Source organism: Dasypus novemcinctus, chromosome 30, assembly GCF_030445035.2.
Source record: "Dasypus novemcinctus isolate mDasNov1 chromosome 30, mDasNov1.1.hap2, whole genome shotgun sequence".
NCBI classification, from domain to species: Eukaryota; Metazoa; Chordata; class Mammalia; order Cingulata; family Dasypodidae; genus Dasypus; species Dasypus novemcinctus.
The window spans coordinates 8,131,780-8,147,062 of NC_080702.1; the positions used below are offsets into that span (position 1 = coordinate 8,131,780).

Below are 15,283 nucleotides of genomic sequence, written 5' to 3' on the forward strand. Positions count from 1 at the left end.
TGCTAAATAAGAACTTAACTACATTTATGCTGCTCAAGTTATCTTAACTGATTGCTGATAACTAATAAAAATGTTCCAAGCACAAGCTTGAATGTTACAGGCAACATGGATTCCAGAATAAATTTTAAAAAGTACAATCTAAGATGTGATATAACAGAGAACTTAAAAGCAGCAATGCCAAGAAAGTAAGAATTATGAGTCTATTGTAAACTGTATGTTTCTGTTAATGTGTTGTAATTGTTTTGTGCTTGTCTGTCTGTTCAATGTCAGTGTATATTTTGATACCTCCGGATGCTAATATAAATTAAATTAATAAGTTAAAAAATTTCAAAAGAGCTCTATTCAAATGGCCAAAAATTAAATAAGTGCTTATATTAATACATGTTTAAATGTTAATAAGATCTCTACAATTATAAAAATTGTAAGTCTTGATTAACAAAATTACTCTAAGTCTTTTCATAAAAGGTTATTCTGGCCTAGATTGAAATGAATATTTTTCTTCACAGGATAAAATGAAGGATGTAAAACTTAAATGAATATTAAAAAAGGTTAAAAGTTTGTGGGAATGCTGACAGAAATTTAATGTTTTTTCTAAAAGGTGTGTTTTTGTCCTAAAATAGAATGGCTAATTTTCGTAAACTCCTGGAACTTAAATGCATGTGGCAAGTTATAGAAGGTATTGTGGTAACTTTAAATAAGGGAATGTGTTCTGTGAAGGTAAAATTTGTCTTAAAATAATACAGTTATAGTCTATATGGTTATAAATAATTATAAGAAGTTTAATGAAGCATTATTTAAATTAAGGTATTTAAGTGGCTAATTCCAAAAAGTCATTATTAAATAAAACCTGAAATGATAATACTAATAATAAAAGGTAATTTTATAACAGGAAAACTTGTTGGTGGCCAGCCTCCCCGGCCAATTTGCTTCTAGGAAACTGTTTCAGTACTACATGCTACTAAGTATTTAAAGTGAAAAAAAGTTAATTATTTTAACAAGCTCGTTTAGTGTTGATGGCAATTATAGGTTGTAATTAGTTTGCCTGGTAACTTAGTATGTGGAATATATAGAATGTGATTTTATTATTAAAAATAATAGTAATAATTTTGTCCTAAGATAAAATGATTGATTATTGGGAAAGAGTAAAATGTGGGTCAAAACCTGAATGAATACTGAAAGTGTAGAAGGTTTGTGGAAAAAAAATTTTATGATTAAAGTTAAATAAAATTTAATGGGTCTGTCTATAAGGTTTTAAAAGGTTTAATATCAAGTAGTATATTAATGCAAAGATAAAAACTGTCCTTTTTCAAAGTCTCTCAAATCATTTGTTTTGGTAAAAGTTTATGAAAAGTTTCTATCCTCATAATTAGTATGCAAAGAAAGTCCGTTTTATCAAAATAGCTTCTTGTGCTTTAACCTCATCATGTCCTCAGTGTTTGAGGAAGAAAAGGTTATCTCTTTTAAAGGAAAATAATGGTTAAATCTACTTTCTTTTTATTCCAAACTAATTACAAGAGATTTGTTCTTTTACCTTGAAAGAAAAATTAAAGCAATAATTAAGTTCATTTAATATAAGTTAAATAGAAGGTGTTTAAAAGTGTTATAAAATTAACAGGATTTTTTTTAACCCTCTTTTAAATAAAGTTGTATGAGTAAAAGTTTCAAATGAGTACTTAAGAGTGTATAAATTTACCAATATTTCAGCATAATATTAAACAGAAGTATAATGTAGTTAATTATGGTGTTAATTATAAAAAGGTGTGTGCCACAGAAACTTATCATAAATTGAAGTAACAACATTGTAGTATGCAGCAGTCACAAATATTGCTAGTTTGTTGCAAAAAGTTATGTCCAGCTGTGTTATCACTTTGTTTTAAAACATGGTAAGACTTTCTTTAGTATTTCCTTAGGCAAGTCAAGCCAGCCTGCATTCTCCTACCTGTAGAAAAGTCAACAATGGACTTTTGCAGTGCCTCCCCAAGGCTGTGTGCATAGCCCAACCATCTGTCCTGGCATGGTGATAATAATCTATCTGCATAGAAAAAATTAGTGGCTGAAACTCTATTGATGACATTATGTTAACCAGTAACCCTTTTTTCAGAATAAAAAAACCCATCAGACACTATCTTAAGAGCCTGAACTAAGCAAACAATTGGGACAGGTGGCAAATTCCCTGCTGCTCTATCAAATTCCTAAATGTGGTTTGGTTGGGTGGGATGAAATTATGCCCTCTTGTTATAACTGATGGAATGCAATGTTTTCTCATGTTAATAGAGTTTGTAATAATGTTGAAGTGCTAAAAATCATTCATCTCTCATTTAGCTCAAATGTTAAAACCCACTGTATGTATTAATTGAGAAAGGTCCTTCATGGAAGTAGGAAAGCTTCCAGGAAGCTGCTTTTAATAATAATAAAAGGAAGGTAAATTGTGGACAATAACTTAGCCTATGAATTGGATGTAGCAAGCACCCATATTGGCTTTGGGCAGAGTTTGTGGCAAGAGCAAAATTCTAAACAAGTAACCCTTGGATTTTAATCACAATTCTGAGAAGAGTCAAAAGCAAAATATAAAAAAGGCAATTGTGTGCAGCATAAGAGGTCCTGCTAAAAGTGAAAGACTTAACCCAATAGTGTCTGGTCACTCTAAAGACTGCCATGCCTATCCAGGGGTGGACTACAAATACTAAAAACAAAACAGAAATGATAGACTGTTGTAAATCACGCTCAGATTATGAAAAAACATCCAGGATACCTGCTAGTAATAACAGGTGACTGTCATGTCCCTGCCCACTCCACAACATCCCATTTAGGATGGTTGATGCAGATGCCTTTGTGAAGATCCAGGGTCCTACCACTGAAACCCGAGAAAAGGCAAAGTGGCTCCACTGAAAAGGCAAACATCGATGAAGAAACAATAGTGATAGCCAGAAGAAAAAAATGCATCTGGATACTGGTGAGAATAACCCAGATTTGGCAGTCGTCTTCTGAAAGTCAAGAATTCTTGAAATGGACTAAATGCTTTATTGGACTGCTTATTATAAGCATTTTGGGACTAATTGGAATCATTGCAGCTGCTGCTACTGCTATGGTAGCTTTACGTGAAAGTACAGACTCAACAATACATGCATGATTGGCATAAAAATGCTAGTGATTTGTAGCATAGTCAAGAGTACTTTGATAAACAGTTAAATAATCGGGTTAATGATTTAGAATCTGCTGTTTTGCATATTAGAAATGAATTGTATAGTTTAAACTTAAGTGGACTGAGGTGTGACTGGAATGAAAGTAATTTCTGTATGACTCTGCATATAATTCATCAGATATAGAATGGAAAAAATTAAGAATCATTTATTAGGCCATAAAAGTAATATCTCTCTGGAAATAATGGAATTACAAAGAAAAACAATAGAAATGTCTTAAAATCAAATTCATGTATCCAATGATAAGGATATTTTCTCAGATATGATTTCACATATTACAAAATTTAACCCAGGTAATTGGTGGAAATCACAGCATTTCCTGTCAGCTTTAGGAATAAGGTTAATCATATTTGTTCTGTTGCTCATGATTCTCGCCTGTGCCGGACAGTGCTTTCAAAGAAAATTGCAAAGTGTAACACCATGGGACATGTGAATTATCTGGTGCTAGCAAAAGCACTTCAATAATTTCCCCAAGTCGAAGAGCTTGGCTGGTAGTCAATGATGGGTAAGACTCTCAGAAGAGGGCAAGCTAAGACAGGAACAGTCACCTCGACAAAAAATAAGGGGGAGATGTTGGAAACTGAGGCACAGTGGCCTCCCAAGGAGAGACGTGTTGTCCCCATGGCTACACTTGCAATCTAAGGAATGTGGTAACTAAGAGTTCCCGGCAAACAGGATGAAGCTGTGAGAGGCTGAAAGAAAAAATGAGCAGATATTTGTGTAGTAAATAGAACACTTAAACTTTGTACCTTGAGGTAAGATTTTTTAATTCCTTAGACTATGAGTAATGTTGATGGTTAACTGCATGTTGCTTCTACCCATGTGGACTGGGGTATATATAGAGCCCTTTGTGAACAATAAAGTTGTCTGAGGAGTCATTACTCGCAGACCTCCTGATCCCAGCTTTCTCATTCTTTCTCTTTGTTTCCTTCTCCCTTTTCTGTTTCTTCCATTCCCGATAACTTTCAGGTCCAAATCTCCAACACAGGGCAATAAATGATCAGTAGATACAGTTCCAAATGAACCAGAGAAGGAATGATCAGACAAAGCAGTTATGAAGTCTCTGCACAATGAGAAAGGCAGATACTCTTGGAATGAAAGGAAAGATAGTTTACAACAAATAAACAACAAAAAGATGTAAAAGGAAACTTTAGATCTAGATATAAAACATCTAAAATTCAAGGACAACCAGCAAGATGGTAGCAGAGTAAGGAGCTCCCAGAGTCAGCTCATGCTACAGAACAGTTGGTAAGCACACAAAAGTATCTAAAGCACCTGTTTGGGGGATCCAGGAGACCAGAAGAGCATCCTGCAACATCCCTGAAAGAAGGGAAGGAGGAGACTGCCTATCTGCAGAGAAGATTCCTAAGTAGAGCATTCCACGCCCTGGAAGGCAGTGGCCATCCTCCACAGACAGCACAAGACACCTCAGGAGCTATTCCTCAGCTGGAATCAGAAGCTCCACTTCCCAAAAATGGGGGAGGAAGAGAAGATTTGGCACCAGCTTCAGATAATGATTAGTAAATTAGGCAGTCTAAAGTATAATCTTTAGAATGGCTAAAGTTTGAACCTGTCCAAGTCAGAGAGAGGCTGGTAGCCACTATTTTAACTCTGCTTCTGGCACAAGGGGAAATTCACAGTGCTGGTAGGGACAGGCTTCTTTCCATCCATATCAGATTGCAGCTCTAGGCAAAGCCCCAGCCCCACCTCCAGCAGGGAGGAAGCTGGGGGGCCCTGCACCAGCCTCCCCAGGAAAATACAGGCCATGCCTCAGAGGCCTGTAATCATTCTTCTCTGGATGCCTCTGGACCTATTCTGGATTTGGAAGCTCCATTTCCCAAAAAACAGAAGGAAGAGATGATTGGCCACCGATTTCACCTAATGACTAGTAAATCTGGCTGGGTAAAATATAACCCTAAGAACAGGTAAAGTGTGAACCTGTCCAAGTCAGAAAGAGACCAGTGGACACCATTTTGACTCTGCCCCCAGCATGAGGGGAAGCTGGGCTGGCTGAAAATCATAGTGATCGTAGGGACTGGCTTCTTTCACCCAGATCAACCTGCATCCCTAGCCTAGGCATCAGCTCCACCTCCAGCAGGGAGGAAGCTGGTGGGCCCTACACCAGCCTCTCAGGGTAAGTGCAGGTACATTCAGCTGGCAGACTGAAGAGTGGGAAGTCTACCGGGGCAACTATGGTCATTTTGCACATGCACACCATAGCTTGTTGCTCACACCTGCAGTTCCATCCCTGCCTAGGCAGGGAGAAAGGGACTTTAAGCTATGTCAGTCTCTTTGGGTGACCACAGTCTAGGCCTGCACAATGTGGATCATTCCACACAGCTGTGACACTATCCAAACATGTAAAGGAGAAAGCCGGAAGGAGATTTATCAGTGCCTGGCAAAGAAAGGGCAGTTTGAGTCTCTACAGCGTTCAACACCAACTATACCCTTGGTTCTTACTACACAACCTGCAAGGGAGAAAAGGCAAGAAAGCCCTAAACTAAAGAGAGAAACATGCCCAGAATAAATACACATAGTAAGCCAAATGCCAAGACACCAACAAAAACTGCAATCCATCCCAAGAATCAGGAAGATATGGCACAGGTAAGGAACAAGGTAAGCCTCCAGATGACATAAAGGAGTTGAGACTGTTGGAAACTGGGGGGCTGGCGTAGCTCAGTGGTTGAGTACCTGTTTCCCATGTACAAGGCCCTGGGTTCAATCCCTGGTACCTCCTTAAAAGAAAAAAAAGAACAATCCATGAGACTGTTGGAAACTGAGGCATGGTGGTCTCACAAAGGGAGACGTGCTGTTTCCATGGCTATGCTTTTAACATAGGAATGCAGCAATTAAGCCTTTCGAGTCAACAGGACAGAGCTGTCCGGGCAGAGAGAAATACAAGCAAATGTACTTTGTAGTTTGAAAGGAATACTAAATCTCTGTACTTTGAGATAAGTTCTTTAATTTATGAGTCTTGTTAATGTGTAGTTACACTGCTTGTTATCTCGACAGTTTGAGTATATATAATGCCACATGTAGAAAATAAAGTTGTCTGAGGAGTCATTACTCGCAGACCCCCTGATCCCAGCTCTTTCTCTTTCTTTCTCTCTTTGTTTCACTCTCTCTTTTTCTCTTTCTTTCATCCCCCATATCCTTCAGGTCCAAATCTCCAATAGAGACAACTAATCATAGGTGTTCCAACAAATCTCCTTAAGAAATGCAATGAGATGGCTGAAGAGATTAAGTATATTAAGATAACACTGGACAAGCACAAAGAAGAATGTGAAAGCATACATAGAAAAATAGGAGAGCTTATGGGAATGAAAGGTACAATAAATGAAATTAAAAATACAATGGAGTTATATAACAGCAGATTTGAGGAGGATAAAGAAAGGATTGGTGGGCTTGAAGAAATAGCCTCTGAAAGCAAATGTAAAAAAGAACAGATGGAAAAGAGTAGAAAAAATTGAACAAGGTATCAGAGAACTAAATGCCACAAGAGATGTGCAAACATATGTGTAAAGGGGGCCCAAGAAGGAGAAGAAGGGGAAAAAGGCAGAAGGAATAGTTGAAGAAATAATGGTAGAAAATTTTGAAACCCAATTGAAGGACATGGATATCCATGTCCAAGAAGCACAACATAGTCCCATATGAATAAATCCAATCAGACTAACTCCAAGACATATTAATCAAAATGTCAAATGCCAAAGACAGAATTCTGAAAGCAACAAGAGAAAAGCAATGCATAACATAAGAGATACCCAATAAGATTAAGTGCAGAGTTTTCATGGAGGCAAGAAGACAGTGGTGAGTGTTACAGCTCTTTGAGAATTTGCCTAGTAGGTCTTCTGGTTCTTGCTGGAAGGCCCTCACATTCCCCATATTTTTTTATACTAGTTTTTTCTTCCCCTCCTCCACCCTGCTGTTACTGCTGTGTGATAATCTGTCTCTATTTCTTTTTTATCTTTGTGATAATCTGTGTCTATTTCTCTTTCTTGTCTTCTCTTCTCATCTTTCCTGTTTAGGATTCACCAGGATTTCATCCTGAGGAACTCTGATGTGAAGAAAGATTCCCTGTCAATTGTGCCACCTCAGTTCCTGGTCTCTGCAGTGCTTCACCTTGACTATCTCCTTGTCTTTTATTGCTTCATGATCTTGGGATATGACTCACTTGCACAGGCACTGCCTCACCATGTGGGTATTTGGTCACCACGTGGGCACTGGCTCACTGGGCAGGCACTCAGCACACCACCTCAGCACACTCGGCTTGCCAAGTGGGCGCCCACATGTGCACATGGCACAGCATGCAGGCAATGGGCTCACCATACGGGCACTGGTTTGCCATGAAGGCACACTTTCTCTTCTTGTTCACCAACAGACCCCAGGGACTGAACCTGGGTCTTCCCATATGGTAGGCAGAGGCCCTATCACATGAGCCACATCTGCATCCCACATTCCCCATACATAAGAATAGAGTTAAGTTCCCATTAATAAACTGGGTGTTTTTTAAAACAACAACAACAACAACAACATTGGTATGACATATTTAAGAAGCTGCAAGGGAAATTTTTGAGCCAAGAATCTTATATCCAGCAAGATTGTCTTTTAAAATTGAGGGGGAGTTTAGAATTCACAGATAAACAGAAATTGAGAGAGTTTATAACCAGGAGACCAGCTTTGCAAGAAATATTAAAAAGTATGTGACAGCCTGAAAAGACTAAACAGGAGAGAGGCTTGTAAGAGAGTCTAGAAATGAAAAGTGTATCAGAAAAGTAAACAAAAGTGTCAAAGAGTGGTGAAAATAAAATATGACAGATCAAACACCAATATTTAGGAATCAAATTGACAAACATTGTAAAGCACTTACTTGTATTCTTAAAACTACAAATCATTGTTGAAAGAAATTTAAAAAGACCTAAATAATTGGAAGAACATGCCATGCATGATCATGTGTTAGAAGACTAAATATGATTAAGATGTCATTTCTACTCAAATTGATATACAGACTGAGTGCAATTCTGATAAAAACTTACACCAGCATTTAAAAAATAAGTGGAAAGCATGACTATCAAATTTATTAGGAAGGGTAAGGGATCATGAATATCAGAAACACCTTAAAAAAGGAGAGTGAAGTTGGAGGACTCTCACTTATGGACTTTAAATCACATTACCAAGGTATACGGTGAAAACAGCATGGTATTGGTATTTTCTTTATATAATAGGTGCTAGAGGCAGTGCTTCACATTTCCTGTGTTTCCTCATCCTCCATTTCCTCTTTTCTCTGTGTATTGATTTTGGCCACCAACACTATCCCCTTTCCTCCACATCTTTCTATCCTCCATTATCTACAGTTTCTCTTATATTCCACCTCCCTTTCTTTGGCCCCCAAATTGTCTGACTTTTTATTTCTAATACCTTTGTTCTGTTTTCTTTCTTTTATTCACTCTTGACATTATTTTCTTTATTTTCTCTATTTTCTCTCTCATGTGACTACTGGCCATTTAATTTACTACATTCCACCCAATATGCAGTTGACTGTCTCATTATAGGTACTCTACTTACTGCTATAACTCTACACAACTTACATGAGTTTAATATCCATTCTCCCAGATTCCACATTGTTGCTCTGTTAACATTTATTACCAATACTACTTTACACATTTTCTTTTCTTACTCATTTTGCTCTCCCTGGCCCTAATATTTTCCCTCAAAGTGAACTTAGCCAGCAACAAGAAAATAGAGTAAGAAGAACAAAGTGACAAAGAGAAGACATAACACACATGAACAACAACTAATTAATCCCCAACACTTGACAAAGAAGCTAAGGAACTGATTAAACCCATCAAGATAAAATGATGACCAGATAGCAAAAAAAAAAACTACAAACCAAACCAATACTCAGGGAAACATGGCCAAATCCAATGAACAAATTAAAAACGAGGAAGAGGAGCAGAACATCAGAGAAGTAATTAAAGCTCTCAAAACATGTATTAGAGAGCAACTTAATGATGTAAAGGAAAAGATTAACAATATGAAGAAAACACTTGGAGAGAATACAGAAGAAATTTCAGTCATACACAAAGAGATAACAGATGGATGGTGATGAACACCACAGTTCAAGAAATCAAAAATATACTCTCAGCAAATAGCAGCATATTAGAAGAGGCAGAGGAGAGAATTATTGACGTGGAAGACAGTATATCTGAAATCAAACAGTAGAACTGATTGATAAAAAGATACAAAAAATCCAGCTGAGACTTAGGGACCTGAATGACAATGCAAAACACACAAACATACATATTATAGGCATCCCAGAAGAAGAAGATAAGGGAAAGGGGACAGAAGAGGTGTTGGAGGAAATAATGGCTGAAAACTCCCAAAATTTACTGAGGGAGATGGACATACATGTCCAGGAAGCACAATGCACCCAAACACTATAAATCACAACAGGCCTACCCCAAGACATATACTTGTCAAATTATCCAATGCTCAAGACAAAGAGAAAATTCTAAAAGCAGCAAGAGGAAAGGGAGCTGTCACATAAAAGGAGGCCCCATAAGATGAAGTGTTGATTTCTCATCTGAAACCATGGAGGCAAGAAGACAGTGGTATGATATAGTCAAGGCACTAAAAGAAAAAAATTTCCAACCAAGAATACTCTACCCAGCTAAGCTAGCATTAGAAAATGAGGGAGAGTTCAAAATAGTCACAGATAAACAGAAATTAAAAGACTATGCCAACAAGAACCCTACCCTTGAAGAAATACTAAAAGGAGTTCTGCAGAAGGAAAGAAAAAAACAAGTGAGGCAGAGTTGGAAGAGAGTGTAAGAGCAACAAAAACAATAAAAAGAGAAGAAAAAAAAACCAAGCAAAGTTGAAAAACACAAGTCCAAAGAAAATACGGCTAACATAAATAATTCCTTGAAAGTAATAACACTGAATGTCAATGGATTAAACTCACCTATCAAAAGATTAAGACTGGAAGACTGGATAAGGAAATATGACCAATCTATATGCTGCCTACAAGAAACACATCCAAGACCCAGGGCTTCAAGGAGGTTGAAAGTGAATGGCTGGAAAACAATCTTACAAGCAAACAATAACCAAAAAAAAAGGCAGGAGTAGCTATATTAGTATCAGAAAAAATAGACTTTAAATGCAAAATAGTTGTGAGAGACAAAGATGGATACTACATATTAATGATAGGGATAATCTTTCAAGAAGAATGAACAATCATAAATATTTATGCTCCTAACAAGGGTACCTCCAAATACACGAGGCAAACACTGGAAAAACTAAGTAAAAGAATAGATGCCTCACAATTATAGTGGGGGGCTTTAATAAACCACTATCAACTTTGGGACAGAATATCTCAAAAGAGAATCAATAATGAAACAAAAACTTTGAACAGTATATTAGAGGAGCTAGACCTAATAGACATATACAGATCATTACACCTGAATACAGCAGGATATACATTTTTCTCAAGTGCACATGGGTCATTCTCTAAGATAGACCATATGCTAGGCCACAAAGAGAGGCTTAATGAATTCAGAAAGATCGAAAATATACAAAATAATTTCTCTGATCACAGTGGAGCAAAGCTGGAAATCTACAAGGGCCACAGGCCCAGATTTCACACCAAGATATGAAAATTAAACAGCACACGGTTAGAAAAAGAGTAGGTCAAAGAGGAAATCTCCAAAGAAATTAATAACTACCTTGAAACTAATGAAAATGGTAACACAACATACCAAAACTAGTGGGATGCAGCAAAAGCAGTACTGAGAGTGAAATTTACAGCCATAAATTCATACATCAAAACAGAAGAGCTAAAATTGAAGAAATAACTGCACATTTGAAGGAATTAGGTAAAAAAACAACAAAGTAACCCAACAGGAAGAAGAAAGAAAGAAATAACAAAGATAAGAGCAGAACTAAATGAAATAGAAAATAAGAAAGCACCTGAAAAGATAAACAAAACCAAGAACTGGTTCTTTGAGAAGATCAAAAAAATCGACAAACCCTGAGCTAAACTAACAAAGAAAAAGAGAAGATGCAAATACTCAAAATAAGAAATGAGAAAGGAGATATCACCACTCACCCTACAGAAATAAAGACTATCATAAGAGGACACTTTTAAAAACTACATTCCAATAAAAATGACAATTCAGAGGAAATGGACAAATTTCTAGAAACATATAAGCAGCCTATATTGATGAAAGAAGAAATTGATGATCTCAACAAACCAATCACAAGTAAAGAGATAGAATCGGTCATTAAAAACCTACCAAATAAGAAGAGCCCAGGGCCAGACGGCTTCACAGGTGAATTCTACAAAACATTTCGGAAAGAACTAACACCAATCCTGCTGAAACTCTTCCAAAAAATCGAAACAGAAGGAACATTGCCTAACTCATTCTATGATGCCAACAGTACCCTAGTACCAAAGCCAAACAAAGACACCACAAGAAAGGAAAATTACAGACCAATTTCTCTAATGAACCTAGACGCAAAACTCCTCAACAAAATACTTGCTAACTGTATTCAACAACACCTTAAACGAATTATACACCATGACCAAGTGGGATTCATTCTGGGTATGCAAGGATGGTTCGACATAAGAAAATCAATCAATGTAATACACTATATAAACAGAGTGAAGGGAAAAATTCCCATGATTATATCTATAGATGCAGAAAAAGTATTTGACAAAATACAGCACCCTTTCTTGGTAAAAACACTGCAAAAGATCGGAATACAAGGAAATTTTCTGAACATGATAAAGCGTATATATGAAAAACCCATAGCCAACATCATTTCCAATGGTGAAATCCTAAATTCTTTTCTTCTAAGATCAGGAACAAGACAAGGATGTCCACTATCACCTCTTCTATTTAACATTGTCTTAGAAGTACTTGCTTGAGCACTGAGGCAAGAACCAGATATAAAAGGCATCCAAATAGGAAAAGAAGAAGTCAAAATTTCATTATTTACAGATGACATGATCCTCTACATAGAAAACCTTGAGAAATCTACAAGAAAACTTCTAGAACTCATAAATGAGTTTAGTAAAGTCGCAGGTTATAAGATCACTGCACAAAAATCACTGGCATTTCTCTACACCAATAATGAGAAAGCTCAGGAGGGAATCAAGGAATACCATTTACAAGAGTAAATAAAAAAAATAAAGTACCTAGGAATAAATTTAACTAATGATGTAAAAAACTTATACACAGAGACTACACAACACTGTTCAAGGAAATCAAAGAAGACCTAAATAAATGGAAGAATACTCCCTGTTCATGGATAGGAAGACTAAATATTATTATGATGTCTATCCTACCAAAACACAACTACAGATTCAATACATTCCTAATAAAAATCAACACAGCATTTTTAATGAACTATAAAAACTAGCTATGAAATTTATTTGGAAAGGAAAGAGGCCCCAAATAGCCAAAGATATATTGAAAAAAAAAAAGAAATGGGAGGAATCACACTACCTGACTTTAAAACATACTACAAAGCTACAGTAGTGAAAACAGCATGGTATTGGCACAAGGATAGACACACTGACCAATTGAACCAAATTGAGAGTTCTGATATAGATCCTCATATATATAGTCATATAATAGTCGATAAGGCCACCAAACCTTCTCAACTGGGAAAGAATGGCATCTTCAACAAATGGTGCCTCGGTGGCCGACTTGGACCAGTGGTTAGGGCATCCGTCTACCATGTGGGAGTCCGCAGTTCAAACCCTGGGCATCCTTGACCCGTGTGGACCTGGCCCATGCTGGCCCATGCACAGTGCTGATGTGCACAAGGAGTGCCGTGCCACAGAGGGTTGTCTCCCATGTAGGGGAGCCCCATGCACACGGAGTGCACCCTGTAAGGAGAGCCGCCCAGCATGAAAGTGCAGCCTGCTCAGGAATGGCGCCGCACACACGGAGAGCTGACACAACAAAATGACTCAACAACAAGAAACACAGATTCCCGTGCCACTGAGAACAATAGAAGCGGACAAAGAAGCAGCAAATAGACAGAACAATTACTTGGGGGGGGGGGGGGAGGAAGGGAGAGAAATTAAGTAAGTAAATAAATAAATAAATAAAAAAGAAAAATATGGTGCCTGGAGAACTGGATATCCATTTGTAAAAGAGTGAAAGAGGATTACCAACTCATAAAGACATAAAAATAAGAGGTAAGCCCATAAGGACTTTGGAAAGCAATGCTGGGAACCATCTACAGGACCTTGTAATAGGAAATGGCTTCATGAACTTCACACCCAAAGCACGAGCAACAAAGGAACAAATAGATAAATGGGACTTCCTCAAAATTAAAGCCTTCTGCACCTGAAAGGAGTTTGTCAAGAAAGTGAAAAGAGAACCTACACAATGGGAGAAAATATTTGGTAACCATATATCTGATAGGAGACTTATAACCTATATATATAAAGAACTCCTGAATCTTGAAAATAAAAAGATAAACAACCCATTTTAAAAATGGGCAAAGATTTAAACAGACACTTCTCCAAAGAAGAAATACAAATGGCTATAAAGCACATGAAAAAATGCTCCAAATCTCCAGCTATTAGGGCAATTCAAATGAAAACTACAATGAGATACCATCTCACTCCGATAAGATTGGCAGCTATGAAAAAAACAGAAGACTGCAAATGCTGGAGATGATGTGGAGAAATGGGAACACTCGTCCACTGCTGGTGGGAATGCAGAAGGATCTAATCATTCTGGAGGACAGTTTCTCAAAAAACTAGCTATAGATTTGCCATATGACCCAGCAATTCCACTGCCGTGTATATGCCCAGTAGAACTGAAAACAAGGACACAAACCAATATATGAACACCAATGTTCATAGCAGCATTGTTCACTATTGCCAGAAGTAGGAATCAACCCAAATGCCCATCAACAGATGAATGGATCAATAAAATGTGGTATATACATACAATGGAATACTACTCAGCTTCAAGAATGAATATACTACAAACACATGTGATAACATGGATGAATCTTGAGAACCTTATGTTGAGCGAAGCAACCCAGGCATTGAAGGACAAATACTACATGACCTCATGATATGAAATAAGTAAACCAAGCTGCTTCAGAGAGCTAGAGATTGGATGATAGACTTACAGGAAATTGGGGGTAGAGGAAGGATGTAAGCTGACACCTACATGGATGAAATCTATGATAAGCTGGAGGTCAGTATTTGTACAGGGAAGGGATAAAATGGGGGCTCTGCGGGCTTGAGGGGTGCCAGGGATAGGAGGATTGGTAATATCGCCCAAGAAATTGGGGGGAGAGTGGACGAACATATGAACATAGGAGATTGTCAGAGATTTGGATGAGAGTATAATGCTGAGAAAACTTTTTCAAAAATATAATAAGGAAGGTTACTTGTTTTAGATGCTTAAAGGGGATAATCTGACATAGGACAGGCTTCTAGGGAGTGTGTGAGTGCTCATTTTGTCATAGTTGATTATATCATTGGATAGAGACCCATATAATAAGAATGAAGGCATACCCGCATCCTGGGGAGGACTGATATTCTCAAATAGAGGGAATTGTATCTCTTGAGAGAAATGGTGGCTCCCAATGTGTTAGGGCAGTCGAGCATGTCAAGCCCTCAACATTGATGCAAGTATCTCTGAACATGGCCCTTGAAGCAATGAGGATTGACTGTCATTGTGGGCCCTGAGGGGAGGGGGAAAGAGGTATTGAATAGATGGAATCAATGTAATTGTGTGGGCAATAGAAGTGTTCCACAATATTACACAAGGATGGATATAAGACATGTTAAATTACACCAAAAATGTATAGGGGCTGATAGGCTAAAATGTAAATCATAACATAAAACATAAGATAACTAAAAATTTAGAGAATTGTATAGTCTAAAATATAAACCACAATGTAAACCCAAATGTTACCTTGTTTGAAAGCTATTGTCTCAATATCTGTACAACAGTTTCAGTAAATATAAATATGTAAAAAGATTATTGCTGAGGAAGGGAAAAAGCTTTTATGTTGGATATCTGGGAGTACTGTATATTGTATATACG

The 15,283-nt window shown here is 37.3% G+C and overlaps 1 non-coding gene across 1 annotated transcript; it reads left to right on the plus strand.

Moving 5' to 3' along the window:
• Positions 1 to 7,009: 7,009 nt before the first annotated feature.
• Positions 7,010 to 7,071, plus strand: LOC131276956 (U7 small nuclear RNA). The gene has a single exon (XR_009184171.1). It is a non-coding gene; the product is annotated as a U7 small nuclear RNA (small nuclear RNA).
• The last annotated feature ends 8,212 nt before the right edge of the window (positions 7,072 to 15,283 follow it).